The sequence below is a fragment of the Mus musculus genome, chromosome 17 (assembly GCF_000001635.26).
Source record: "Mus musculus strain C57BL/6J chromosome 17, GRCm38.p6 C57BL/6J".
Classification (NCBI taxonomy): domain Eukaryota; kingdom Metazoa; phylum Chordata; class Mammalia; order Rodentia; family Muridae; genus Mus; species Mus musculus.
Window position 1 is genome coordinate 71,315,456 of NC_000083.6, and position 27,646 is coordinate 71,343,101.

At 44.0% G+C, this 27,646-nt stretch overlaps 1 long non-coding RNA gene and 1 pseudogene across 2 annotated transcripts; one reads left to right on the forward strand and one right to left on the reverse strand.

The window, feature by feature from the left end:
• On the forward strand, positions 1 to 24,291 carry 4930471L23Rik (RIKEN cDNA 4930471L23 gene). Its single transcript, NR_045460.1, has 3 exons — positions 1 to 173; positions 6,052 to 6,118; positions 24,021 to 24,291. It is a non-coding gene; the product is annotated as an RIKEN cDNA 4930471L23 gene (long non-coding RNA).
• Positions 17,746 to 26,349, reverse strand: Gm4566 (predicted gene 4566; annotated as a pseudogene). Its single transcript, NR_028023.1, has 3 exons — positions 26,326 to 26,349; positions 25,965 to 26,165; positions 17,746 to 18,052 (listed from the first exon to the last, which is right to left on the reverse strand). The product of NR_028023.1 is annotated as a predicted gene 4566 (transcript).
• Positions 26,350 to 27,646: the final 1,297 nt, after the last annotated feature.

Sequence of the window (27,646 nt, forward strand, 5' to 3'; positions counted from 1 at the left end):
AGCATGGAACAGGAAGAAGTGCATGAACCCCACATCTGGCTGAGGAGATATTGACTTCAGATAGCTTCTGGGAGAAGGAGGGCCAGGTTTCTTTAAGTTTGGCCCCTATAGGTTGGAAGCTCCAGGGGATGACTCCACATTCAGGAATATATGAGTGGTGCAAACGGGACTTGGTGAGTTATTTCTTAAAAAGAAGGTGTGAAGTTGGGAGACAGGGAAAGGGAAGATGGACATGGGATATGACCAAAATATATTCTATGGAGTTCTTAATTTATATATAAATATATATCACACATTTTGTGTATATCATATATATATACACACACACAATCACACATACATATCACATTTTGTATACACACACACACACATTTCTACACACATTTCTTTTTTTTTTTTTTAAGATTTATTTATTTATTATATGTAGCTGTCTTCAGACACTCCAGAAGAGGGAGTCAGATCTCCTTACGGATGGTTGTGAGCCACCATGTGGTTGCTGGGGATTGAACTCAGGACCTTTGGAAGAGCTGGCAAGTGCTCTTAACAGCTGAGCCATCTCTCCAGCCCCCGACTTAGCTTCATTCATTCCAGTGGTTTTTGCGTGTGGTTTTTTAATTATATGAAAGTACACTGTAGCTGTCTTCAGACACTCCAGAAGAGGGCCTCAGATTTTTTTTTTTTTTTTTTTTATGGATGGTTGTGAGCCACCATGTGGTTGCTGGGATTTGAACTCAGGACCTTTGGAAGAGCAGTCATCGCTCTTAACCACTGAGTCATCTCGCCAGCCCGTTATTTTTAAAAGATTTATTTATTTATTTATTATATGTAAGTACACTGTAGCTATTTTCAGACACTCCAGAAGACGAAGTCAGTCAGATCTTGTTACAGATGGTTGTGAGCCACCATGTGGTTGCTGGGATTTGAACTCAGGACCTTCAGAAGAGCAGTGCTCTTACCTGCTGAGCCATCTCACCAGCCCCCCAACACCCCCTGCTCCCCCCCACACACACACACATTTCGAAACAGAGTTTCTCTGTGTAGTCTTTGCTGTCCTGGAACTCACTCTGTAGACCAGGCTGCTGACCTCAAACTCAGATCTGCCTGCCTCTGCCTCCCCCACGTGCTAGGATTAAAGACATGTGCCACCAATGCCAGGCATAAAATATATATTTTTTAAAAATAAAATGAGCGCCTCTGCTAGATTGCTGCCATCATGGACAGGAGGCATTGGAGCCCATCAATCTAGCTAGGGTAACCAAAGTGCCAGGCAGGACGGGGTCCCAGGGAGAGTGCATGCAGATGTCTGTGGAATTTATGATGACATCAGTCACTCTGTCATCTAAAATGTCAAAGGCCCTGGTGGAGAGGGTGATGGACTCACTTTATTGGAGTTAGACATTGGCTTGGACATTGGGCTGACCTTGCTGCTGGGTCTTAGATAACCGTCACCTAGCCCATGGCATGACCTACAACTGTTAAATAAAGCATTTTTTGCATTTAAAAAAAAATAAAATGAAATAAGGCACTCATCAGGTGGTGTTCAAAAGCACTTTTATGGGAGCAGAGAGTCTGCCAGACCTCCCCAATAAACCCAGACACTCAGTTTCCTGAGAGAGGGAGGTGGGAGAAGATTAGTGAAGAGGCAACAGGCTGGTACATCTCCCATCTCATCATTCACATCTCATCGGTCCCTTAATACGATGAGTTAATTTACATATAGGATGTGGTTAAGCTCTTGGGCTCCTAGATATGATCCTTTATTTTCTGGAATTCAATATTTTTTTTTGCCTGAATTTTTTGGTCTCCTTTAAGGTGTCCTTTCTGTTTCTTTGCTCTGCTTACTTAATGATAGGAAGATAAGACCTTGAAGACTACAGAGCAAGGAAGAAACTTTAAAAGATGTATCAGGGGTGTGCGCCCTCATGTAATTTATGCTGACACCTGGAGAATTAAAACCATAGGAAGTCGAGACAAGAAAAAAGCATTTAGCATTCACACAATAAAGTTAGCACCTGGTTTATCCCCTCCTACTTTGCAGAGTGACTGCAGAAAAACGAGCGTGTCTGTATTCGGTTTTCTTCATCTGTATTTGGGGGAATTTATGACTATATGCAAACCTACGGCACAGTGAACAGCAAGTATAGGGTCCCCACATCAGATGCGGGAACTCATTTGTAACAAGCTCTAAGGACTTAAAAATTCTTTTGTGTTAACCAATGTTGATGCCAACCAACCATCTTTCCGAACAAGAGTTATGTAGAGTACACACACACACACACACACACACACACACAAACACACAAACACACTTTCCCAATGTCCAGGATGCTGGGGTTGGAGAGTTAGTCTACTTAGTAAACTACCTACTGTGCACAAAAGAACCTGAGTTCTGATCCTTGGTACCCACACAAAAATCAGGGCACAGCAGCACATTCCTATAATCTCAGCACCAGGGAAGCCGAGATGGGGAATCCTTGGGGCTTACTAGCCAGCCAGTCTAGCTGACTTACTGAGCTTCAGATTCACTGAGAGAACCTGCCTCAAAAAATATATAGACTACTGGGTATGGTGGCACATGCCTTTAAACCCAGCACTTGGGAGGCAGAGGCTGGCAAATCTGTGCATTCAAGTCCAGCCTGGTCTACATAGTGAGTACATGGGGTTATAATAAGACGCTGTACCAAATAAATAAATAAATAAATAAGATGGAGAATGATTGAGAAAAGGCATGTGATATTGACCTCTGGCCACAACACATACATGTGCACACACACGAACACAGAGGGAGACAGAGAGAGAGACACAGAGACACAGAAACTGAGACAGAGAACTGGGTTCTTGACTTCCCCCCATTGCTCCCCAAGGAAAGCTGAACTTATGGAGACATTCAAAGGAGTTTATTTTCTAAGTGATTTAATGAGCTCTTTAGGAGGATTAATAACTCTTCATAAATAAACTCTGAACACTGGGCTATTCAATAGTAAATATCTTTTCCCTCAAAAAGGCAATTGGTTACTAATTTCAGGCCTTTCCCCATGGTTACTTGGCCTGAGAAAGCTACTGATGCTGTACGTTACATGTGAGATTCCATTGCTGCTTTCCTTCAGGTGGGTGGTTGGGTGTTTGAGATTCGGTGATGCAGCCCACGCTGGCTTTAGTCTCTCCGTATTCCTACTTCTGCCTCCTGAGTTCTGGCCCTGCACATGCGCCAGCCCTCTCTCGGCGCATTGTGATTTTAAAACACGCCTTTTCTATTGTAAGAAATAAGTGATAAAAAAATAGTCTTTTGAGTTGTTTCTGAGAGCTTGGGCAGTAACATCATCATACACATGAGCAGCATCAGAGTATGCTGTAGTCATCATGATGTAGAAAGGCCTTGACTCTTCTAGAATAACCAAAATGTTCTAAGTAGGCATACTCTGTTTAATGACGGTATAAACCATTAAACTTCAGCAGCATCTTGTCACTACTGAGAATAGTATGCCGTATTCACGTGCAAATTAACTCTCTCTAGTATTCCAGATTATGTGATGCTAAACAGTGCAGTTACCAAAGAAGTTGCCACTTACCCAGAATTGGCAAATACTGAACACTTGTGCCCAGAAGACACGTACATAGGCTTAGGTTCCTACAATTTTCCAGGCACAATATTTTGTCAATCAATCAGCCATCAGCTTATACATACATATATTACTTTGTGTCTGTTTCTTACTAAGAACAAAATATGTATGCTGTGATTCAAATATGAAATTTCCTTTATAGACTCAGGTGTTTTGACAACTTTGTCTCTAGCTGGCTGTACTGTTTGGAAAAGGAGGTGAAGGCTTGACAGGAGTGGGTCACTACAGCCAACTCCACTTCCTTCCTTTCTTTAAAGGTTTATTTATACATGTTTGTGAGTACACTGTCACTCTCTTCAGACACACCAGAAGAAGGCATCAGATCCCACTACAGATGGTTACTGGGAATTGAACTCGGAACCTCTGGAAGAGCAGTCAGTGCTCTTAACCGCTGAGCCATCTCTCCAGCCCCTCTACTTCTTTTAATTTCTGCTTCCTGAATCTGGTTGTGCAATGAGACATTCCAGCCAACTATTCCTGCCAAAGTTTCCTCACTGTGAAGATCTCTACCCATCTGGAAGTGTGAGCCAAAATAAATACCTTCTCCCTCAAGTTGCTTCTGACAGAGTACTTTTATCACGGCCACAAGAATATCAAGGTGATGATACACATTGCTTCACTGATGCTGAGCTCAGAGCAAACAATATTTCACTTCCTGGCTGTATGAACCTATTTGATACACAACACAAAGCACAGTCTTCTAGTGAATATTAGACAGCGCCTTCAAGTCTCCATCTGCACCCAGGAGCTAAGGCTGCCCCACAGCCCTCCACACCCAAATCCTGCCATGAGAGAGCTGATCTCCTAGGAGTGCTCTTACTCCTAAGCCAAGAGGTGAGATCATCACTTTCACTCCAATAACTGTCCAAAGAGGGACCAGCCTGGAGTGCATGGGGCACAGAAACAGTGGAGCAGCTGGGGACAGGATCCTTCCGGTCTCCATCTGCGCTCCAGAGCTATGACTCCCACAGTCATCGACACCTAAATCCTGCCCAGGAGAAAGCTGGTCTCCCCAGGAGTGATGACACACATAAGATCACAGGCTCACAGGCCCACGGGAGGAACAAGCTCCAGTCAAAGGCAGCAAGACCAATTAACACCAGAGAAAACCAGATGGTGAGAGGCAAGCACAAGAACCTAAGTATCAGAAACCAAGGCTCCTTGGCATCATCAGAACCCAGTTCTCCCACCACAGCAAGTCCTGGATACCCCAAAATACTGGAAAAGTACGATTCAGATTTAAAAATTACATCTTGGTCGAATCCACTGTCTCCTGCGTGAGATACATTTCGACCCGGAGCTTCGCCATTAAACTACCTCATGTATTTACATCAAGACAGTCTGTTCGTGATTTTTGGGTGCACGCCGAATCGGGAGTTGAGTGGGGGTTTCCCCACTAGGTTCTTTCATTTGGAGGCCCCAGAGAGATCGGCGTGACACCCAGGAACCCCGAAAGACCCCTTGGAGATATGTTTGTTTGTGTGACTCTTACATGTTGTCTGTTGTCTAAGTGTGGTACCGCTGAATTTGTGTCTTGGTTTTTCAGTTCTGAGACTGTGAATTTGTGTCTTGGTTTTTCAGTTCTGAGATTGAGGATTTGTGTCTTGGTTTTTCAGTTCTGAGACTGTGAATTTGTGTCTTGGTTTTACAGTTCTGAGATTGTGGGTTCGAGTCTCACCTCGTGTCTTGGTTTTACAGTTCTGAGATTGTGGGTTTGAGTCCCACCTCGTGTCTTGGTTTTACAGTTCTGGGATTGTGGGTTTGAGTCCCACCCGGGTCCCCAGTTCTGGTATTCTGTAGTCTGGCAGCTGCCACTGTGGGCCGTAAGGACCCAGTAGCCGTGGGAGGGAGACATCCAGAAGGCCCTGCAAGCTGTGACCCCTGGAAGACGTTCCAAGGGTGAAGGACAGTCAAAAAGGTCTGACTGTCATCTGGCAGAGTGAGGAACGAGTGTGCTTAGATACTGGTGTCTTTTTTTTTTTTTCTTTCTCTGTTACTGTCTTGTTTCTGTTGTGGTTTTTGTCATGGGACAGACTGTGTGTGTGTCAACTCTTTGTCTCTGACTGTGGACTTTGACTGACGTTAGGACAGAATTTGTCAGTAATAGTTAAGAAAAACAACTTGGCACTGTTTTCCTGCGAATGGGCCTGCTCCTCCGCATGTGCACCCCTGACTGCTCAGAGGAGCTCTGGGATGCAGCCACAGGCCGGACTGGGGACTGGGGACCGAGGCCAGGCACCACTCAGGAAACCACAGCCCAGGGGGGAACACCAACGTGGAGGTTTCCCAGGGATGCCCACCCCCCCACCACCACGTATTTCGACGCCTGCGGAACAGGCAAGAAAAGAAAGAGGGGCGAGGCCCACAGGGCCCCCACGCCGGCCCTGCCTGGCTCTGCTCCATTCCCTGTACCATGTGTTTTCTCTTCTAGGGCGACCCCACCCTAAGCTGCTAACCAGTGAGGGAGACATCCGCCCACTTAAAAACTCCTGTCCCAGGTAAGGAGCACCTTCCTACAAGTCTAATCACCAGGCTCTGACAAATGGGTATAGAGGTCTAGAAAAAGGTGAGCTTAGACTGTAAGGAAGAACAAAGCTTCAGCAGACTCAGGAGAGATGGATGATAGTGGCAAATAGAGAGGTTAACAGTGAGGAGAAGTAAAAATAGAGATGAAAGAGATTAGAGAGGTCCAAGATAAGAGAGATACCCCAAATGAGAAATATTTAGAGTAGAACCAGTAAGTAAGAGGCAGAGAAGGCGTATTACGAGAGGGGGGGGGGCAGAGAGGCGAGAGGCAGAAGAAAGAGAAGACGAGAGGGATCATAGACAAGAGAGAAATTTGACTAGAATCTTGGCTGCAGTGATAGGAGAGAAAGAAAAAGACAAGATCTAGACAGGAAATCTGGGCAACAGAAGACAGAGCCTCAGCTAAAAAGCTCAGCTGTGTCAGACTGAAGTTAATTATTTGAGATACACCCTTTGAGGTGGGAAACAGTGGCTAAAAGAAGCCAGAAAAAGACTAACTACACCAAGGCAAGTAAGAAAATTCTTGGGCACCACTGGCTTCTGCAGGCTCTGGATACCTGGGTTGGCGACCTTAGCTGCCCCATTGTACCCCCTAACCAAGGAAGGGGAAGTGTTTGTGTGGACCCCAGATCACCAGAAAGCCTTTAAAGAAATGAAAAAGGCCCTACTGATGGCCAGCCTTTGCCTGACCTAACCAAGCCTTTCATTCTTTATGTGGAAGAGAGATCAGGGGTCACTAGAGGAGTCCTTACTCAGACTTTGGGACTTTGAAAAAGGCCAGTGGCTTACCTACCCAAGAAGTTCGACCCTGTTGCCAGCGGGTGGGTTTCTTGCCTGAAAGCTATTGCTGCCATAGCTCTGCTTGTCAAGGATGCTGATAAGCTCACTCTGGGACAGCAAATAACTGTAGTGGCACCCCACACTCTTGAAAGCATTATCCAAAAGCCCCCTGACTGATGGACGATGACCAACGCTCCTGTGACACATTATCAGAGCTTTTTTGTTGACTGAACAAGTGACCTTCGCTCCCCCTGCTATCCTCAATCTCACTACCCTACTGTCTGAGACTTCACCTACTCATCACTGCACTGACATTCTGGCAGAAGAAACTGGTACTTGAAATGATCTGAAGGATCAGATCAGCCTTGGCCTGAGAGTTCGAGCTGGTACACGGACGGCAGTAGCCTCTCGGTTAAAGGTAAGTGGAAGGTGGGGACAGCAGTGCAGTGGTGGACAGAAAGCAAGTGATCTAGGCCAGCAGCCTCCCTGAAGACGTCAGCCCAGAAAACTGAACTTGTGGCTTTGATACAAGCTCTATGAATGGCAAAAGAAAAGTCTACACTGACAGCAGATATGCTTTTGCCACTGTACGGAGCAATATATAGACAAAGAGGGATGTTGATATCTGCAGAGAAAGACCTAAGATGCTGTGGCTAAAAGAAATCAGATGGCAGATCTAACCGCCAAACAGGCGGCCCAAAGAGCAATGATCCTGGCAGTCAAGGAGCCTAAAGATTATTATGATGTCAGAGAGACCAACTTTAGATACACCCCTGAGCACTATCAAGTTATGGACATTACTTGACCCACCTGGGGGCCAGGAAATTAAAAGGTGTGGTTAGGTCCTTTGACTACTATGTTACAGGACTCTCTGACTTAGCAGAAGAAATAGTCAAAAGCTGCAAGGCCTGTGCTATGACTAATGCAGAATGCTCCATGTATATACTCCTGAGAAGAGGCTCAGGGGCGACTGGCTTGGAGCCTACTGGGAGGTAGATTTTACAGAATCTAAGCCAGATAGATATGGCAACAAGTACTTATTAGTGTTTATAGACACCTTTTCAAGGTGAATAGAAGCTTTTCCTACCAGTTCTGAGACAGCCAATGTGATCCTAGAAGAAATCTTCCCGAAATTTAGGATACCCAAGGTAATCAGGTCCAATAATGGGCCTGCCTTTGTTGCTCAGGTAAGTCAGGGACTGGCCAAGATGTTAGAGATTGGTTAGAAGTTACATTGTGCATACAGGCTCCAAAGCTCAGGACAGATAGAAAAGATGAATAGAATTCTAAAAGAGACCTTGACAAAATTAACCATAGAGACTGGTGCAGACTTGGTATTCCTTCCCCATGCCCTATTTAGAACTGAAAATACTCCCTCTTGATTCAGCCTTACTCTTTTTAAGATCCTTTATGGGGCTCCCATGCCCATCACTGTCTTAAATGATGTGTTTAAACCTACATGTTGTTGTAATAATAATCTGTATGCTAAGTTAAAAGGCTTGCAGGTGGTGCAGAAAAAAGTCTGGTCACAATTGGCTACAGTGAATGAGCCGGGTACCCCAAAAGACATCTCACCAGTTCCAGCCAGAGATCTGATCTACGTACACCTACATCATGCCCAGACCCTCAAGCCTCACTAGAAGGGTCCCTGCCTAGTTCTGTTTACTATCCCTTCTTATTCAGTTTTTGTTCTTATAGAAAAAGAGTATTATTTCTATTCTCCACATAGAGATATAGACTTCTAAAATTCTAAGATTAGAATTACTTAGTAGAAGAAGAGGGGAATGAAAAAAAATAAAACTTGAGACCTGTGATTCATGTAATTTATGTCAAATAGCCCAAAGAGTTGTTTGTGAGCTTTGAAACCTGGGGCCGAGAACATGGCAGAACAGGTCAGGACATGCCCAGGCAGGCCCGTCATTAAGACATTCCTGAGGCTGCTTGGCTATAAAGATAAAGAGAATGACATGTCCGGACTGGCCCGGCACCTCCCTATCTCCTGCCTTTCTGACCTAAGTTATGTTATCTGCATGTACAGTCTGCTGATGTTTAAATGAACCAATCATGTGAAACCGTGCCAATTCCTCCCCCAGCCCCAGACCCTTTTCTATAAAACCCCTAGTTCCAAGCCTCGTGGTCCAATCCACTGTCTCCTGCGTGAGATACGTTTCAACCCGGAGCTCCACCATTAAACTATCTCGTGTATTTACATCAAAAAAATTACATCTTATGATGATAATAGAGGACTTTAAGAAGGACATAAATAACTCCCTTAAAGAAATATAGGAGAACACAGGTAAACAGGTAGAAACCCTTAAAGAGGAAAGAATTACAGGAAAACACAACCTAACAGGTGAAGGAATTTAACAAAACCATCCAGGGTTTAAAAATGGAAATAGAAACAATAAAGAAATCACAAAAGGAGACAACTCTGGAGATAGAAAACATAGAAAAGAGATCAGGAGTCATAGATACAAGCATCACCAACAGAATACAAGAAATAGGAGAGAGAATTTCAGGGGCAGAAGATACTCTAGAAAACATTGACACAACAGTCAAAGAAAATGAAAAATGCAAAAAGCTCCTAACCCAAAACATTCAGGAAATCCAGGACACAATGAGAAGACCAAACCTAAGGATAATAGGTATAAAAGAGATAGAAGACTCCTAACTTAAAGGGCCAGTAAATATCTTCAACAAAATTATAGAAGAAAACTTCACTAACCTAAAGAGATGCCCATGAACATACAAGAAGCCTATAGAACCCCAAAAGGATTGAACCAGAAAGGAAATTCCTCCTGTCACATAATAATCAAAACACCAAATGCACAAAACAAAGAAAGAATATTAAAAGCAGTAAGAGAAAAAGGCCAAGTAACATATAAAAGCAGACCTATCAGAAGTATACTAGATTTTTCACTAGAGACTTTAAAGCCAGAAGATCCTGGACAGATGTCATACAGACCCTAAGAGAACACAAATACTAGCCAGGCTACGATACCCAGCAAAACTCTCCATTACCATAGCTGGAGAAACCAAGATATTCCATGTTAAAACAAAATTCATACAATATCTTTCCACAAATCCAGCCCTACAAAGGATGATAGATGGAAAATGCCAACACAAGGAGGGAAACTACACCCTAGAAAAAGCAAGAAAACAAACTTCTTTTAACAAACCCAAAAGGAGATAGCCACATAAATAAAAAATAAGATAAAAAATATCAGGAAGCAACAACCAGTATTCCTTAATATCTCTTAACATCAATGGATTAAATTCCCCAATAAAAAAATAAAAAGGCATAGACTAACAGACTGGGTACCTAAACAGGACCCAGCATTTTGCTGCATACAGGAAACCCACTTCAGTGACAAAGACAGACACTACCAGTAAAAGGCTGGAAAACAATTTTCCAAGCAAATGGTCCGAAGAAACAAGCTAGAGTAGCTATTCTAATATCGAATAAAATCAACTTACAACCAAAAGTTACCAAAAGTGTAACGAAGAGCACTTCATACTCATTAAAGGAAAAATCTACCAAGATGAACTCTCAATTCTGAACATCTATGCTCCAAATGCAAGGGCACCCACATTCATAAAAGAAACTTTACTAAAGATCAAAGTACACATTGCACCTCACACAACAGTAGTGGGAGACTTCAACAACCCATTCTCATCAATGGGCAGATCATGGAAACAGAACCTAAACAGAGACACAGTGAAACTAACAAGTTATGAACCAAATGGATTTAACAGATATCTATAGAACATTTCATCCTAAAAACAAAAGAATATACCTTCTTCTCAGCACCTCATGGTACCTTCTCCAAAATTGACCATATAATCAGTCACAATACAGGCTTCAACAGATACAAGAAGATTGAAATAATCCCATGCATCCTATCAGATCACCATGGACTAAGGCTGATATTAAATTCTAACAAAAACAACAGAAAACACACATACACATGGATGCTGTACAACACTCACTCTTCTCAATGATAACTTGGTCAAGGAAGAAAGAAAGAAAGAAATTAAAGACTTTTTAGAATTTAATGAAAATGAAGGCATAACATACCCAAACTTATAGGACACAATGAAAGCAGTGCTAAGCTCTGAGTGCCTCCAAAAAGAAACTGGAAAGAGCATATACTAGCAGCTTAACAGCACACCTGAAAGCTCTAGAACAAAGAGAAGCAAATGCATCCAAGAGGAGTAGATGGCAGGAAATAATAAAACCCATGGCTGAAATCAAGTAAAAACAAAAAGAACTATACAAAGAATCAACAAAACCAGGAGCTAGTTCTTTGAGAAAATCAACAAGATAGATAAACCCTTAGCCAGACTCACTAGAGGGCACAGGGACAGCATCCTAATTAACAAAATCAGAAATGAACTGGGAGACATAACATCAGAAACTGAGGAAATTCAAAGAATCATCAGATTCTACTACAAAAGCCTACATTCAACAAAACTGGAAAATCTGGATGAAATGGACAATTTTCTAGAGAAATACCAGGTACCAAAGTTAAATCAGGATCAGATAAACCATCTAAACATTTCCTATAACCCCTAAATAAATAGAAGCAGTCATTAAAAGTCTCCCAACCAAAAAAAAGCCCAGGACCAGATGGGTTTAGTGCAGAATTCTATTAGACATCCAAAGAAAACCTCATACCAATACTCTTCAAACTATTCCACAAAATAGAAACAGAAAGAACACTATCCAATTCGTTCCATGAAACCACAATTTGCTCATACCTAAACCACACAAAGAGAACTTCAGACCAATTTCATCTATGAATATCGATGCAAAAGTACTCAATAAAATTCTCACAAACAGAATCCAAGAACACATCAATATGATCACCCTTCATGATCAAGTAGACTTCATCCCAGGGATGCAGGGATGGTTTAATATATGGAAATCCATCAACATAATCCTCTATATTAACAAACTCAAAGAAAAAACCCACATGATCATTTCATTAGATGCTGAGAAAGCATTTGACAAAATTCAACACCCCTTCATGATAAAAGTCTTGGAAAGATCAGGAATTCAAGGCCCATACCTAAACTTAGTAAAAGCAATCTACAGCAAACCAGTAGCCAACATCAAACTAAATGGAGAGAAACTTGAAGCAATCCCACTAAAATCAGGGACTAGACAAGGCTGCTCACTCTCTATCTATTCAACATAGTACTTGAAGTTCTAGCTATGGCAATTAGACAACAAAAGGAGGTTAAAGGGATACAAATTGGAAAGGAAGAAGTCAAACCATCACTATATGCAGATATGATAGTATATTTAAGTGACTCCAAAAACTCCACCAGAGAACTCCTAATTCTGATAAACAACTTCAGCAAAGTAGCTGGATATAAAATTAACTCAAACAAATCAGTGTCCTTCCTCTACTCAAAGAATAAACAGAAGGTGAACAACACCCTTCACAATAGTCACAAATAATATAAAAATACTTTGGTGTGACTCTAAGCAAGTGAAAGAGCTGTATGACAAGAACTTCAAGTCTCTGAAGAAAGAAATCGAAGAAGATCTCAGAAGATGGAAAGATCTCTCATGCTCATGGATTGGCAGGTTAATATATAAAACATGGCCATCTAGCTGAAAGCAATCTAGAGATTCAGTGCAATCCCCATCAAAATTCCAAATCAATTCTTCATAGAATGAGAAAGACAAATTTGCAAATTCATTTGGAATAACAAAAAGCCCAGGATAGTGAAAACTATTTTCAACAATAAAAGAAACTTCTGGGGAAATCACCATCCCTGACCTCAAGCTGTACTACAGAGCAATAGTGATAAAAACTGCATGGTATTGGTACAGAGACAGGCAGTTAGATCAATGGAATAGAATTAAAGACCCAGAAATAAATGCACACACCTATGGACACTTGATCTTTGACAGAGTAGCTAAAACCATCCAGTGGAAAAAAGACAGCATTTTATACAAATCATGAAGGTTCAACTGGTAGTCAGCATGTAGAAGAATGCACATAGATTCATTCTTATCTCCTTGTATATAGCTCTAGTCCAAATGTATCAAGGCCCTCCACATAAAACCAGAAACACTGAAACTAATAGAAGAGAAAGTGGGGAACCACTTGGCACAGGGGAAATTTTCCTGAACAGAACAGCAATGGCTTATGCTGTAAGATCAACAATCGACAAATGGGACCTCATAAAATTGCAAAGCTTCTGTAAGGCAAAGGAAACTGTCAATAGGACAAAAAGGCAACCAACAGATTGGGAAAAGATATTTACCAACCCTACATCCAATAGAGGGCTAATATCCAATATATATAAAGAACTCAAGAAGTTGGACTCCAGAGAAACAATTTACCCTATTAAAAAATGGGGTACAGAGCTAAACAAAGAATTCTCACCTGAGGAATACCAAAATGCGGAGAAGCACCTAAAAAAATGATCAACATCCTTAGTTATCAGGGAAATTCAAATCAAAACAACCCAGAGATTCCACTTTACACCAGTCAGAATGGCTAAGATCAAAAATTCAGGGGACAGCAGATGCTGGCAAGGATGCAGAGAAAGAGGAACACTCCTCCATTGTTGGTGGGATTGCAAACTGGTACAATCACTCTGGAAATCAGTCTGGTGGTTCCTCAGAAAATTGGACATAGTACTACCGGAAGATCCAGCAATACCTCTCCTGGGCATATACCCAAAAGATGTTCCAACTGGTAATACGGACACATGCTCCACTATGCTCACAGCAGCCTTATTTATAATAGCCAGAAGCTGGAAAGAACAGAGATATCCCTCAATGGATACAGAAAATGTGGTACACTTACTGTATGTACTACTCAGCTATTAAAAACAATGACTTCATGAAATTCACAGGCAAATGGAATTAGAAAATATCATCCCGTGTGAGGTAACCCAGTCACAAAAGAACACACATGGTATGCACTCACTGATAAGTGGATATTAGTCCAAAAGTTCAGTATATGCAAGATACAATGCACAGACCACATGAAGCTCAAGAAGAAGGAAAACCAAAATGTGGATGCTTCATTCCTTCTTAGAAGGGGAAGAAAATACTTAAGGGAGGAAATAGGGAGACAAAGTGTGGAGCAGAGACTGAAGGAAAGGCCATCCAGAGATTGCCCCACCTGGAGATCCATCCCCAGACACCAAACCCAGACACTATTGCAGATGCCAACAAGAGCTTGCTGACAGGAGCCTCATATAGCTGTCTCCTGAGAGGCTCTGCCAGAGTCTAAGAAATACAGAGGAAGATAAGACTGAGCACAGGGTCCCCAATGGAGGAGTTAGAGAAAGGGCTGAAGGAGCTGAAGGGGTTTGCAACCCATAGGAAGAACAACAATATCAACCAACCAGACCACCCAGAGCTCCCAGGAACTAAACCATCAACCAAAGAGAACAAATGGAGGGACCCATGGCTCCAGTCACACATTTAGCAGAGGATGGCCTTGTTGGACATCAATGGGAGGAAAGGCCCTTAGTCCTGTGAAGGCTCAATGCCCCAATGTAGGGGAATGACAGGTTAGGAAGGCAGGAGTGGGTAAGTGGGTAGGTGAGCACCCTCATAGAAGTAGGGGGAGTGAGGATCAGATGGGGGGTTCTGGAGGAAAAACTGGGAAAGCATTATACTTGATTATACTTGGCAACCATTTTAAACAGTGACATCACTAACAAAATACAATTGAGAAAGAAATGTAAAATCAAACATTATAGAAGATAATTTCTAATGCTTTATTGTTTTTGTAACAAAATCTCCATCACTCAATTTTACAAATGAAGACTTGAGAGCCAGATGCTAGGGCGAAGGCCTTTAAGCTCAGAGAGACAGAAAGCACCCAGCTGACCTTCCTCCTTAGCAGTCATCCTACAAGAAATTCCCTCTCACACACACACCATCTCAAAACACCTCTTCCAAACTGTGTGTCTCTCTATCCGTCCTCCTGACTCCCTCTTACTCTCTCTGGTTTTTTTCTTAATAACCCTATGTTCACTTCCTATCAACTGATTGCTTGCTCTGCCTCTTGACCTATGGTTGACTTTATTTAATCCTGTATACAGTATTCAGGTGGAGAGCCCTGGGTAGAGCCACACCACAACTAAAACCAAGTTTTTCCAGTAACTAACACAATCTTGGGGTTCCCTGTGTGATCAAATACCCCGCAGTACTTCATTTTGTTTCCAAAGTCCAATTTCCATGCATAAAAATACACAAAAGTGCAAAAAAAAAGTGACTCCAAATTCACCAGAGAGAGCATTTATTCACTCTGTGTAGGAGATGATGCTGTTGGAGTCCAGCTAGGAACACTTGCAGAAGTGACTCAAACTCGCCACAACCACCACCACCACACACACACCCTACACATACCTCACCCCTAGAGAACCTAGCAAACTTGACTGAGTAGTGAAGTTCACTAGTATAGAGTCTGTAAACAACTTTCAATGAAAGTGAAGGAAGAGAAAAAAGTAACAGAGTTTGTGTCTGGGAAAGGTTTGTCGAGGGGCTGGGGATGCAGCTCAGTGGTAGGGCACTTGACTGGTAAGCAGGAGGCCTAGGTTCTATTGGCGCCCCCTCCCTTGAAAAGGTTTGTTCAGATGCAACATGAAGGAAGTTTTGTGCATTGGATGTTGCATTAGGCAGCAGGATGTGAGGAGAAATGCAGATCTTGTTTCTCCCTCTCTTGATTCGTGTTGTCCTCAAACCAGAAGATAGTATAGTAAAACACCCAACCTACAGGGATTCTGTTGGAGAAATGGAGACAGAGGCACTGAGAAAAGTATACCATTGATCAGGAAGGACTGGAGTGGGGTAAAGTAGAGCTATTTGCTTTTCTGTTTGGTCTTGTTTGAGTCATCCAGAATGGACGCAGAAGAAACATCACATGGGACCTTACACGTGTAATAAAGTCAAAGGGTCCTTTTAAATTTCAGTGATGCTGTGGGTTGAACTCAGGGCCTTGCCCATGCTTGGAAAACTCTCCCATTGGTACCTCAAGGCCGAAAGTGTGTGTGTGTGTGTTGTTTGTTTTGAGATAGGACCTTGCTACGTTGTTCGGGCTGGTCTGTAAAAGCATTTCTGAGCAGGGTGGTGGTGACCCACACATTTAGTCCCAGCACTGGTGAGATAGAGGCAGACAGATCTCTGTGAGTTCTGAGGTCCGTCTGGTCTACAGAATGAGTTCCAGGATAGCCAGAGCTGCACAAAGGAACTCTGTCTGGTGTCGTGCCAGGGAGCATTTGAGAACCCCAAAAGACCAACCAGCAGCTGACTTGGATGTAATCACATCAGTGTCTTTATTTACAAGCTTGAGCTGGGGCCACAGAGCTTGAGTTGACACAGCAGAATGGGAGGGAGAAGACCTGAGTTCAATTTTAAGCAGGTATTTATAGAAGCAAGAAGGGAAGTGTCTAGCCTGGTACACATCTGATTGGGGGGGGGGGAGGGTACATTATGGCCTTTAACTTAATTGGCTGGTTCTGGGAGCCAAACCATAAAATCTTGTTGTTCTGTTGATTGTTAGGAAGTGTCAGGGGCAGGCTTGGAACCTAGAGGTGCAGATTTGATGGGGAGTAACCTGGAAACTGGTGCTAGGGGCTAGGTACCCGTCTGTTAGTTAACTCAAGTTCAACCTTAGGTCAGGTCCTCCAAGATGGAGTCTGAACCCAAGATCTGATCTCTCACTGGAAAAAAAAAATTTTTTTTGAAAGATTTATTTCATTTGTACTTACAAAGTCTGTGTCGGAGGACTATATGCCACATGTATTTGAGAGCCCAAAGAAGGCAGAAAAGGGTGACAGATGCCCTGGACTCCAGTTACAGTCAGGTGTAAGCTGCTAGGTGAGGGGTTGCTGAGCCCCTGGAAGGACAGAAAGCAGCCTTAACCACTGGGCACCGGCTCCCACGGGGATCTTCCTGCCTCCACCCCCGTGAGCCCTGGGATCGCAAGCACGTGCCACCATGCAAGCCCTCACATTTTCCATGGCCCTTAAGTACCCAGGAAGGAAAGGATGCACACCAGCCAGGCGAGACTGAGTAGCCTGTGGAACGAGGAAAGTAGTGCAAGCTTGCCAGTGTTCAAACCCTCCGTAAAGGGAGCAGCTAGCAGCGCAGCTCGCAGCTCGGTGGCAAGCCCTACCCACCCAGATCAGCCAGAGTGGCTCGGGCTGTGAAGTAAACTGGAAGTGGGTGGGGGTGTCGGGGTCACTGAAGGCTTCAGGCAAAGCGACTCTGCTTTTCTGCCTTATCATAAGACAGATAGGATAACCAGAGACCTGATTTGCCTGTTCGGGTCCGAGGTTGATCCTGTTGCCTCTCAGACAGTACTGTTAATTATTTTTAGTATCTCTTTGATCTTTAAAAGTGCCTGGGTTTTGAGAATAAATTATATGGTCATTCAAAGAGAACTGAAGTGAAGTAGAAGTAACAGGATATTTGTTTGACGCTTATCTTTTTAAAGGCTGTCAGTGCGTGTCAGTGCAAACAGTAAAATCAGAAATCAGGACAGGGTTGCGTTTAACATTGTGGTTATTGTTAGAGATCTCCTGTGTTCTTATTGCCTGCTTCATTTTAAGAACTTTTGGTCTTTATGTAACTTAGAAAGAGAGAGAGAGAGAGAGAGAGAGAGAGAGAGAGAGAGAGAGAGAGAGAGAGAGAGAAAGAGAGAGAGAGAGAGAGAGTGAGTAAAATAGTTCGATGTGGTGGCACTTGACTGTGACTGTAGCGCTCAGAAAGCTGAGGCAGGGCGTTAGGTTCAAGGGCATCCTGGGCTTCATAATTAGTCCTCGTCCCAAACAAACATGTACAAGAAATAGACTCAGTTACTGGAGACTGGCTTGTTTACTTCGTTCTTCATGGCGCTGGCTATTTGCATGGATTTTTCTTGGCTGGTTTTCTCAGATTGAATCAAATTACACATAAATGACCGGGAGACAGTTGGTTCTACCACACTTTAAACTCCTCAGGAAAATACATGCAGCAGTGGAGCTCTGGGTCCCCTTCAGTGTCTGGGCTGGACGAGGCGCCACTAGCGTCTCAGGACACTTTGCATGGTAAGAACACCAGGTCAACAAAGCATTTGCTGTAGGCACATGAAAGTCTCCGATGGCTGTGGACCAATGGAAAATAGGAGGTGAGAATATCATTTTGTATTCAGGCACCATGGAGAGTCAAAGAAGAAAGCACTCCGGTTAATTATTATACTCTTGCATCTCCCCCTAACCTTTCAAAACATAAAAACAGAGTGTTTAATTTCTTAACTATTCTGAGGTTGTGCTCTCTAAAGGGCTGTTTGGGGGCACGGTGGTATGTCAGGGTTCCTGGGAGAAACAGGAGTAGTATTATAACGGGGTTCGGGGGGAGTTCAGAACGTGGTTCAGATGGCTCAGTCCTGAAAGAACTGGTCAGGCTGCTGCTGGGTATTTAAACAGATAAAACAGGGCTGGAGCCATGGCTCAGCAGTTAAGAGCGTTTACTGCTCTGGCAGAGGACCAGGGTTTGATTCCCAGCACCCACATGGAGGAATTCTCTCTTCTAGCCTCTGAAGGCTCCTACATACTTGGTACACATAAACTCATGCAAGCAAGCACATACACACAAGTAAATAATAAATAAATAAATAAATAAATCTTTAAAAAGTGGAAGGGCTGAGTGTCCCCTCTCTCCTGTCCCCACTCAGGTCTTGCTATATAGACCAAGGTAGCTTTGATCTTACTGTGTCTCTCTGGTTGGGCTCTAATTTACCATTTATCTGTCTGCCAAGTGCCACTGAGATGATTGTGCTCAACAGTGACCTTCCCTCCCCCCTTGCCACGGAGAATCAAGCCCACAGCTCTGCACAGCTAGACAAGCATCCTTCCACTGAGCCGCGTCTACAGTGCCTCGGGTTGTGGTTGTCTTTTTTGGTTTTGGTTTTGGTTTTTCGAGACAGAGTTTCTCTGTGTAGCCCTGGCTGTCTTGGAACTCACTTTGTAGACCAGATGGGCCTTGAACTCAGAAATCCACCTGCCTCTGCCTCCCGAGTGCTGGGATTAAAGGCGTGTGCCACCACGCCCAGCGGGTTGTGATTTTCTTAAGCGTAAAGTTCTAAATTTAAAAAAATTATAAATCTACCTGAACCTAGATCGGAGGTGGAGCCCTTGCCTAGCATGTGCAAGGACCCAAGTTCCATCCCCAGCAACACACACACACACACACACACACACATTACTGTGCACAAAATGTGTAAGCATTCAGCTCTATAAGCAAGTCCTCAGAAAGAGAACTGAGCCCTGTAAACATTGCTGACCACGAGACAGAACACAAGCACCATAGATTTCCTGTGGTTATCACCCCTAATGTCATACCTATCCCGCTCATCTATGGATGAATTATTTCTTTCGTTTTTCTTTTACGTATGTATGTATGTATGTATGTATGTATGTATGTATGTATGTATGTATGGTGTGGATGTGTGCATGTATGCATGTTTGCATGTGTGTTGGCACACATGGGGGCACATGTATTTATGTGTTGGACTCCAAGACTGATGTTGGGACTCATTCTTGATCATCCTTCCTCCTTTCACTGAGGCAGAGTTCCCAAAGTTAAAGCTAGATCCCACCGATATGGCTAGTATTCTTTTATAAAAGAGTACTTTTTAAAAAAAAAAGTTATTTATGTGTATATGTGTAAACCTGCAAGGTTATAGACACTGAGTGTATATGTGTGCCCATGGAGGTCAAAGGACATCAGACAGCCTGGGACTTGAGTTGCAGGCAGTTATGAGCCACCTGATGTGGGTGCTGGGAACCAAACCCAGATCCTCTGCAAATGCAGTGAGTGTTCTTAGCACAAGAATTTGTCAGTGGCAAAAGGTCTTGAAGGGTGAAGAGCTTGGTAGGTGAATTAGGCAGAATTTATGAAACAGGAGAAAAGAGGTTTTGCTGGTTGGTTCTGCAGCATCAAGCTACCCTAATACCTCACTAGCCCTCTCCCTAGCCCAGGTTCCCTAGACTATCCTCTAGGAAGCAGGGCCACCAATAGACCCCAGTATACAATATGCCCCAAGGATGGAGGTCCCAGGGTGTGGAGAGAAAGCTACAGAGGTCAGCTAAATTTTGATGAAGAGCAAACCAACTATTATTTAAGTGAGTGAGAATCAGAATGAACACTGTGCTGTGCGCTGTAGATATAGGATATGGCTTAGTGGTAAGAGCGCTTGCCCAGAATGTATAAGGCCATAGGGTCAGTCCCCAGTATTGGAAAAGAGAAGAAGAAGAAAAAGAAGAAAAAGAAGGGCTGGAGAGATGGCTCAGTGGTTAAGAGCACCTACTGCTCTTCTGAAGGTCCTGAGTTCAAATCCCAGCAACCACATGGTGGCTAACAACCATCCGTAATGAGATCTGATGCCCTCTTCTGGTGCGTCTGAAGACAGCTACAGTGTACTTAGATATAATAATAAATAAATCTTAAAACACACACACACACACATACACGAATCCAGTCATAAAACAATTATTTCCTGTGGCCGATCATCTTTACACTGATCACCAGTGAAACGCAAAGCAATGCCTGCACCTCTCCTGCTGTCAGTACTGAGACACGATGAGCCCACTCACCAGGTTAAAGGTCGCACACACTGTTAAAAGAAGAAGAAGAAGAAGAAGAAGAAGAAGAAGAAGAAGAAGAAGGAGAAGAGGAGGAGGAGGAGGAAGAGGAGGGGGAGGAGGAGGAAGAGGAGGGGGGGAAGGGGAGGGGAGGAGTGGGAGGAGGGGGGGAAGAGGAGGAGGGCTGGGTAGTGGTGGCACACCTTTAATCCCAATACTTGTGAGGCAGAGGCAGACAGATTTCTGAATTCAAGGCTAGCCTGGTCAACAGAGAAAGTTCCAGGACAGCCAGGGCTACACAGAGAAACTCTGTTTTGAAAAACCAAACCAAACCAAACCAATTTAAAAAAAAAAAACATAAAAAGAAGAAGATAAAGGAGGAGGAGGAGAAGGAGGAGGAGGAATAGGGGAGGAGGGGAGGGGGGAGGAGGAGAAGGAGTCGGCAGGGCACTTCTTAGCAAGAGCCACCTGGGAGTTGTCAGTGATGACAAATCAAAGCCACCTACATTTTACGCTGTTCCTAAACACATATGCAGCCGTGGTCCGTCTTGGAGAACAGACTCGTTATGACTGACCTCACTAGGTTAATGGCGGCTTATTCCTGTCGGTCTCATGCTCAGCAAGCTGAAGCAGGAGCTCTCTGGGTTTGAGGCTGTGGCCAGCTGTGGCCAGCTGTGGCCAGCTGTGGCCAGCTGTGGCCAGCTGTGGCCAGCTGTGGTGGAGCAGCCTTGAATCCTCCTCGAATCCCAGCAGAAGCTGGCCTGGTCTACAAATCAAGTTCCAGGCCATCCAGAGCTACACACACACACACACACACACACACACACACACACACACACACACAGAGAGAGAGAGACAGAGACAGAGACAGAGGCAGAGAGACAGACAGAGACAGAGAGACAGAGGGAGAGACAGAGAGACAGAGAGACTGAAAGAGACACAGAGAAAGACAGAGACAAACAGAGAAAGTACAATTTAATAGGAAATCTTTACCACTGTTCTCAATAGGGTGGTATCCCCCAACTCGTCCTCTAGTCCCCAGAGGTGAGAAGACAGAAAATGTATTCTTAGGCCAGTGGTAGTGCACACCTTTAATTCTAGCATTTAGGAAGCAGAGGTTCAAGGCCAACCTGTTCTACAGAGCAAGTTCCAGACCACCAGAGCTACACGGAGAAACCTTGTTTGGAGGAAAAGAAATAAAAGGAGAAGAAAAAGAAAATGTATTCTCTCCTTACTTAATTTTTTTCTTGGTAAATAATGTTAACTTTCCAAAAACGGAGTACAAATTTAAAAGGAAAACTGTCAAGGCTCACTCCTCTCAGCTCAAGTGCAGCCATTTTGTATGTAGTCTCCATTTTGCCCCTGAGGCGAAATCAAGTTCACGTTCTCAGACTGCTTCCCAGGAGCAGTTATTTGTCGAAACGAATGAGCACATGCCTTTAGTCCTACAACTCTGGAGGTGGGGCAGGAAGAGCTCCAAGATGAGTTAGCCTGGTCTACATATTGGGACCCAGGGTCCTAGTTTGGGTTTTGTTGCTGTGACAAAAACCACTAGGGGAGAAAGGGATTTAATTTGATTAAGCTAGGGCAGGAAGCTAGAGGCAGGCACTGAAGCAGAGAACACTGAGGAGAGAAAGCCTCTCCCAGCTTACTCGGCTACCTTTCTTATCCGGGCCAGCACCATCTGCCCCACACCACCCCGAGGGTGGGACGCACTGCCCACAATGCGCCGGACCCTACAGACATAGGTCTGTCTGATGGAGGAAATTGCTCAATTGCAGTTCCTTCTTTGGGTGCAGTCATTCAAACACCACTTATCTAGTCTCCTTACTTACTAAGAAAGCTGTGAGTCTCTCTTACACACTCAACTGGGAAGACACTGGACCGCTAACAAAACGACTTCTATATATGTGAATTCATGGGAGCGTGTGTGAACTGCCTTATAATGAGAGGCTAAAGGTGGGTCAAATGCAGATGGCGAGGGCAGTCTGTACTCATCCTGCAAGAGTATACGCAGGCATAAACACCTACAACTCAAGGTTGAAATCTTCACAACACTGCTTGATATTAATGTTCAGGAAAACCACAGTCAGACCACATGAGTTACCTTTGGCAAAGGGCTCAGGAAGGCCAGTTACAGAACAAAGCTATTAACTCCCTAGGCTATAGGGTCCTTCAGAGGTTGCTACAGTCCCTTAGGGAAGACCACTCCTAACACTTAGACATGGTGGCATACACCTATCATTTCAGCACTAGGGGCCCAGGCAGGATGATCACAAGTCTGAGGTCAGCCTGGTCTACAGGATCCATTTTAGTGCAGCCAAGACTGCACACACACACACACACACACACACACACACACACTTTTGGGTAATGTAGTTTAGTAGTTTAATGGCAAGGCACAAGCATGTGAGAGACTCTAGCTAGGTGCAATCCTCAACATGGAAAAAAAAAAAAAGCAAGTTTTTCTAACTAACAAGCTAATTTTATACAATTTACAGATAGCATATATGAATAAAAATGCTATAGATTTCTTTAAAAAATATTTATTTGGGGGCCAGGCATGGCAGCACACACCTTTAATCCCAGCACTTGGGAGGCAGAGGCAGGAGAATCTCTGTAAGGTCAAGGTTAGCCTGGTCTACAGAGTTCTTGAATATAAGAGGCAGCCGCTGGAGCCCCCACACCCTTCCTGGTGGGCATGTGAACGGGAGCCTCCACACTGTCAAGCGAACCTGGTACAAGGAGGTTCTAGGACAGCCAGGGATACAGAGAGGAAACCCTGTGGTTTTTTTAAAAACAAAAACAAAAAAAAAACCAAGACAAAATTTATTTGGGGGCTGTAGAGATGACTCAGCAATTAAGAGCACTAGCTGCTCTTCCAGAGAATGCAGGTTCGATTCCCAGCACCCACATGGCAGTTCACAACCACCTGTAACTTCAGTTCCTGGGGATCCAACACCCTCCACAGGCAGTGTGCGCACACGGTAACAGATAGACAGGTAGGCAAAACCCCACAGACATAAAATTTAATTTTTTTTTTTACTTAGGTATGTGTGTTGTATGTATGTATGTATGTATGCATGTATACATGCGCTCACATGTGTGGGTGCTGAGGAGGCCAGAGAGATCGTTGCTTCCCCTGGAGCTGGAGTTACAGGTGCTTATGAAAGGCTCAGTGGGATTGCATCTCCAACCACTGAACCATTTGCTCAGCCCCATGAATTCACTTTGTCTGTTACAGTTTTGAGGAAAACAGCCTCCCTCCCTCCCTCCTTGTGCTAGGCCTTCAGTCTTACCTGGCCTCTCTTCCCCAGATAACCCTCTAATTTTGCTTCTGCGGTGGCGCCATGTTTTGCACAGCTGTGTCTGATCATCACAGCGGTCTGCTGGGATCACTGTGCATAGCTCCCTCCCACATCCAGGAATGAGGTTTTTGTGAACATTCATATTGCGGAACATAATGAAGTTATGGTTTGTTTCTCCTAGGGACATCCCTGGGATTGGAACTGATGGATCAAGAGGTAACTCCAGGTTCGCTTGACAGTGTGGAGGCTCCCGTTCACACGCCCACCAGGAAGGATGTGGGGGCTCCAGCGGCTGCCTCTTATATTCAAGTCACCCAGGTGGACTTGTAGTCTATCTTTTTATGATTTTAATGAGGGTTTCCCTCATGAGTAATCAAAGTCACACATCATTTTGGGTACACAGGAAATGAGTTTATCTCCTGTGGAGGAATGTCTAATCTTTGTCCATTCTTAAAAAAAAAAAAAAAGTAAATGTTTTGTTTAAGACAGGGTTTCTCTGTGTAGCCATTACTGACCTAAAATTCACTTTGTAGACAAGGCTGGCCTCAAACTCAGAGATCCTCTTGCCTCTGTCTACCAAGTGCTGGGATTAAAGGTGTGCACCACTGCCTGGCTCCATTCTTTTCTTTCTTTCTTCTCTTTCTTTCTTCCTTCCTTTCAGATTTATTCATTTTATGTATGTGAGTACACCACTGCTCTCTTCAGACACACTAGAAGAGGACATCAGATCTCATTACAGATGGTTGTGAGCCACCATGTGGTTGCTGGGAATTGAACTCAGGACCTCTGGAAGAGCAGTCGGTGCTCTTAACCGCTGAGCCATCTCTCCAGTCCCTGGCTCCAGGCGTAAGTTTTTGAGGTATGAGTGCTTTTTATGAGATTCATGTTTTGCAGATATCTTCCCTAATTCTCCTTACTGATCTTTCTGATGCTCATCAAAGAATCTTTGGAAGAGAAACATTTAAAAATCTTTGTGAAGTCACTTACCTACTCCTCCCACCCCCCAGCCCCAACTCCTTTAAGAGTATTTTATAGTTTCTGTTCTTTTGTTTTGTTTTGTTTTTTGTTTTTTGAGACAGGGTTATCTCTGTGTAGCCTTGGCTGTCCTGGAACTCATTTTGTAGACCTGGCTGGCCTCAAACTCAGAAATCCGCCTGCCTCTGCCTCCCAAGTGCTGGGATTAAAGGCGTGCGCCACCACTGTCTGGCCTATAGTTTCTGTTCTTATATTCAGATCTTAGATCTATTTTGTGTGAGGTAAGGATTTTATAGCCAGCAGTCTACAGTTCACTGGGAATGATGTGTTCCTGTGATACAGTTGACAATATGATGTGATAAGATGTGATATGATAGCCGGGCGTGGTGGTGCACACCTTTAGTCCCAGCATTCAGGAGGCTGAGGCAGGCAGATCTCTGAGTTCGAGGTCAACCTTGTCTACAAAGTGAGTTCCAGGACACCCAGGGCTGTTACACAGAGAAACCCTGCTTTGAAAAGCCAACCCCAAACCAACCAACCAAAAACAACCCAAAAACTAAACAAACCCCACTATAATACAAAAACATTGTGAAATAACTTGCCCATCAGTATTTAAATGTGATTTTTTTTTTTCTGTCATGTACTCAGATGAACATAATTTTATTGTTACGGCCAGTACAGAAGCCACAGGTGTGTTTTATGGTATTACAGTATTCTCACATACAGTAGGAAGTGTGCTTGAGTCTGACACCTTCAGTTACTCACACATTTTACACACATGTATCACTGATTGAAAATCACCGTCCTTTGGTTGATTCCATTTCACAAGCTTAGGGAGTTATCACCATGACGATAAAGTCAGAGATAACTATTTACAGTTTCTGCCTTGACCTAGGAAGAACAATGCCCTGACCTCATAGTACCACTGCATTCAACAACTCTACATAAGGAAGGAATACAAGGCTCGCCCGCTTTCTTCAGCAACATTTGTGCGTAGTCAAGAGTACAAACAAGCCAAATCTCAGAATTCTGGAAACTGTTAACTTTGGGTAGGTTAAGACCAACCTTATGAACTGTCTTCAGCTTCGCAGGTAGAGCAAGAGGAAGCAGCCTCCACACCTGGCATTCACGATTACATACGTCCACTCACCTTTGATATTGGCCTTTGTCCACTGCACGGCTGTCTTGTGCACGCTTCACAGTTTACTTGTATCTTGAAGTTCTTCATGATCAGTGAACAATGCAAACAGTATTGAGCATTCTTCTGTACTGAGAGCTCCTGTCCACTGGAGTACAGAGAGCAGTTTCTGGGTCTTGATTTATAACCTCGGAATCTCTATATTTCACCAGCCTGAAAAGTGCACTCAAACTAAGGTGTTTGTTTTATGTTGCTGGCCTTTGCTACTTTGTGGGTCTGCCCCCCCCCTTTATTCCTTCCCCCCTCCTTTCCCAATTCCACCCCCTATCACTAGACAGAAAAGGAAAGATAGAGGAGGGAGAGAGACAGAGACCTCTGAATCATATTTCTTTCCTTTTGTTCCTTGACCACAACTACGAACAAACCACCACTTCCCACCAACCCAGCCTCTCCAGGCTCTAGCAATTGCAGAAATTATCTGCAGCTGGCAAAACCAAGCCTCTGCTAGAGCCCGAGGCAAATCATGGTCAGCTGCTGCAGACTGTCTGCAGCAGCCCCACATCCCACACCTGGGTAAAGTGAAAGCACATTCCTATAATGCTCCTGATTTTTAAAGAACACAGAATTCCAGATTTCTCACTACAGTTTTCTGAGACATGGTCTTCTGTATGGGTTGGCTTGATGATGCTTATATTCTAAGGCTAACGTTGGGCCCCCAAGAGTGGTTACCCCAGAGACAAGAGTCTGCCCTTAGATGCTAGCTAAGTGACTCTGTTCCCAAGTTATTACTTCTCATTCATAAAGATGCCAACAGCCAATAGCTGGGCAGAAGAGACATAGGTGGGGTTTAGGGCTGGGGGTCAGGAGAACCACGGAGAGAAGGGGCAGGAGGAGGAACAAGCTCCCATGGGTTAGATGAGCCATGAAAACATGGCCCCCGAGGGCTGGTGGATTGCAGTTAGGAGCAGCCATATGAAACAAAGTAAATAGTATGCAATAACTTGTTATGCATAGGAAAGTAGATTCTAATAGCATGGAGGGTACATATTCACTCAGTGCTTGTGCTGCTTAAGGCTTTGTAAATATAAAGGGTGTGTGTGTGTGTGTGTGGGTTTGCGCGCGCGTGCATGTTTATCCAGGAACTAAACGATCTAAGGCAGGGTAGAAACCCTGGGTCCGGATTAAATTATTTCTGCAACAGTCTCCTATGTAGCACTGACTGGCTTGGAACTCAATATGTAGAATCGGTTGTCTTCAAACTCCCAGAGATCTGCCTGCCTCTGTCTAAGTACCAGGACCAAAGGTATGCACTGCCACACCCAGTCTCCACACTGTCTTCCCTACAGTCAGTTGTCCAGATACCATTTAAGTGAAGAACTCTCTCGAGCTGCTGCCTTCGTTGCTGGCGGGCGGGCGGGCGGGCGGGTGGGCTTGCTTCTTTTCTGCAAAGGGCTTACTTATAGGACCGTGTGCTTTGTAACTGCCATCCCTTCCCACTGTCTTTATCTGGGTCCTCCACCATCTTCTTCAGATTTTTCTCCTTTATAATTTTCTTATCACTCTGATCATCTATAACTGGGGGAGACAAATCAAGGAAGATTCATGAACCAAGTGGTGGTGGTGGGGGGCAGTCCTGCATTCACTCACCACACAATTTTCTAGTTAGTGTGCCAAAGATTCGGTTCATGAAACTT